The sequence below is a fragment of the Sycon ciliatum genome, chromosome 13 (assembly GCF_964019385.1).
Source record: "Sycon ciliatum chromosome 13, ocSycCili1.1, whole genome shotgun sequence".
Lineage (NCBI taxonomy): Eukaryota > Metazoa > Porifera > Calcarea > Leucosolenida > Sycettidae > Sycon > Sycon ciliatum.
Window position 1 is genome coordinate 6,579,418 of NC_088655.1, and position 3,206 is coordinate 6,582,623.

At 45.5% G+C, this 3,206-nt stretch overlaps 1 long non-coding RNA gene across 1 annotated transcript; it reads left to right on the forward strand.

The window, feature by feature from the left end:
- Positions 1-1,362: 1,362 nt before the first annotated feature.
- LOC135829463 (uncharacterized) lies at positions 1,363-2,575 on the forward strand. Its single transcript, XR_010555831.1, has 4 exons — positions 1,363-1,611; positions 1,896-1,991; positions 2,165-2,266; positions 2,461-2,575. It is a non-coding gene; the product is annotated as an uncharacterized LOC135829463 (long non-coding RNA).
- Positions 2,576-3,206: the final 631 nt, after the last annotated feature.

Here is a 3,206-nt window from a genome sequence, read left to right on the forward strand (position 1 = left end):
TGGGGCACTCCAGCCTTGATCGGGAACAGTGGGGAGGACTGACCGCCAACAACTACAGTCAGTTTTCGGTCATGGAGATACGACCTTAGCCAAGCCAGGAGTTGGCCGTGGATGCCACATTGCTGTGCCTTCGCAAGGACACCTGGGTGGGAAACCTTGTCGAATGCCCCGGCAATATCAACTGCCAGGGCATGCACAAGACCGCCGCCAGCCAGGGTAGTGGCCCAGGAATGCTGGAGAGCCGTCAGTAGGTCACTTGTGCCCAGTCCACGTCGGAAGCCAAACTGGGACGAGGAAAAAAGTTGATGGGTTTCCAGGTGGTTCACAAGCTGCCGATTGATGATACCTTCCATGATCTTAGAGATGATCGTCAGGAGAGATATAGGTCGGTAGTTCTTCATCATGGATTTGGGTCCTTTCTTGTGCACTGGAACGACACGTCAACTTGAAATTCTGTCGGGACAGCACCCATTGTGGAGTTGCACACTCTGGGGGGTTATGTACTCTTGTTAAAACTATAGGCACACTCATATCCCAATGCTAGCAATGAATAATGTTTCCATGCTATGATTGTTAAATATGTACTCAGATGGTGAGCAAAAGACCATATGAAATTTGAAATAATTCATATTAAGCCCCACCGTTTTCCTTGTTTCCATTTTCTATTTGAAAGAATTTTTTTCTTTTGTGGCTACTTTCCTTCTGTGCAGACACAACAGCAACAATGCCGGCTCGATGCAAGGCAAGCACGAAACATGCTCAAAGTCCTCCAAGCGCAGACCTTCGTCAGTACAGAATCAAGTGCTGTACGCGATCTCAAAACTCAACTGGAGAAGCTGTCAGAAGAGTTTGCAAAAAGTCTGCCCACTGATGAATCTGGCTTGGTTATCCAAGAGGGTATGTAAAGTGTCGTTAATCATGACTAAAAATTTGTCGATTCCGCAGACATGGACCTTGTGTGTTCTGGTGAGCTGGTTTAATATTGCTTTGTTGTTCGCTAGACTTTGATGTGATAGGTCTGGCCAGTCATTCGAGTTCCGCTAATGCCACCTAACATCTCAAAATAGCTAGCAGTCCAGAGCCGATTGAGTAATGTTTGTGCTATTCTGTATGATTTCCTGCACAGCGTCTTCACACACCTTGAACCAACAGTTCAGTGCCAGGCGCCGGCTGCACGAAACGTATAGCACTGCTGTCCCTGATCCAGCCTTCCAGTCAGGGCATGCCAAGCGTGGTCGACCTGCAGTCGAAAGACACCTCAGGTGTCGTGTCGGAGTTTCCGGAGAGACTGAGCGGAGGCAATTCCTACAAGCTTAACAGCGTGAGCAAGGTGTGTGTGTGCGGTAGGCTTTACTATCCCCAGTTAATTACTTTGCTTTGCCTCCCCACTTAATTACATTTCCTTGCAAGTTCTACGTCACAAACGATCGTGTAGTGTAATAGTGGGAACAGAACGTTTGTGCAATGTTCCTCTCCTATTTTAATTTACGCGTTACTTTACTTGCCACTTTGACTCATGTAACATTTTTACAGCGTCAACAAGACCAGGTTCCGTCACATTGACAGCACTACCCGGAAGCAGTTCAGTACAACAGGTTGCAGCTCCCGAACGTAAGTGGTGATGTCTTCAGTGCGCATCTCTACACTATACAGCAGACTAGCAGTCGCTTCTTCTGCATGACGTAGCAACTTCTGCTTTAGCGCTAAGGAACAAACAGCCAAACCAATAAATAATTGTTAACGGTAAAGATTGCCGGACCCTGGCTCCGCCATACATGTTGCATAATTGCCTGATGCCATGTGCCGTTGGCAAAGCCTGGGAATTAGCCATCGTCCTAAGCATTGTTTTATAGTTCACGTGTTGGTATGTTTGTTTGTGTGTCAATCTGATATAGCTGCTATCACTGTACGTCATTCCGCAACATCTACCTTGGCCCCTGCACTCGTGTGCACAACAAATCGGGAACAACAAACAGAACTGTTTTGCAGAGGTATGTTGGGAACATTCGCCCGCAGGACTATGTCCTATTTTCTGCATTGGTTTTAATAGTTGGTTGGTCTCAATGTTTGACTTCGTGCTTTTCCTTCCTATTCTGGTGTGGCACATGTATGTTTGTGCGTGTGTTTGTGTGTGTGTGTCTTTCCGCGTGCCTATCTATTGCAGGTGCCCGTGCATCTCAATCTACTGCAGCCACATCGTCTACAATGTCTGTACCAGTCATGTCTGTACCAGATGAGCCACAGCAAAGGGCAAGATGTCATACACGTACGAGTTTGCTGGTATTAGTTTGTAGCATTGTGATAGATGACAAATTCATTTTTCTGTGGTAGAAATGATGTGCTTGGTCGTATTTGTAAGGATTTAAAGTTTAAACCATGAGAGCAAAATCATGATTACTGCTAATGTGTATGTGTGTGGGTGGGTGTATGTGCGCGTGTTCGTGTGTCAACATATTACAGCTGCGCGTTTACTTCCCTCTGCATGAGCCACGTTGTATCCAATGTCTGCTACGTCTGTACCAGTATGCACAACAGATGAGCTACAGGAAAGGGCAAGATGCAATACAGGTATGCTGGTTTTCGCTTGCATTATCCGATAAATTTCCCTATTCCAGTTTTAAATCGAGGTGACAAGAGTTCTCCATCTTTCGGTTCTTAATTAATACAATAAAGCATTCAGGTTTGTTCTGGTCTTATTGCGTGTAAAAAGGGTTTCAGAGCAGACTCGCTCTCCTCCCATTCACTCTGCAAACGTTAAACTCGAACTCCTTTGATCAATGTTTTGCAACGTTTCGGCAAAATTGCCCTCATCAGGTATACAATGATGTGCAGGTCTGAAAGGGAGCAATTATATACATGTACATGCAATTTGTGATGTTATGAAGTATGATATGCTACATCTCACCCACCGTGACGTTCCAGAATCATAAAGATATTGATACGTCAAAGAAGTATGCTACCAACAACAATTATTAAAAGAAGACAATGCCGTGATAAATTCACGAAAAGCGATGTTGGAGGCTGATACGGAGTGCAGTGAGACTGAGCATCAAACGGATGATGAGGAAGTGACTGATGATGATGATGGTGGTGATGAGAACGATGATGATGAAGATGAGACGGAGGACGAGGATAAGGCGGAGGAGGTTGAAGGAAAGGAGCAGGATGAAACGGAAGAGAGCGAAGTGAGCAAAAAGTCAGCTGTA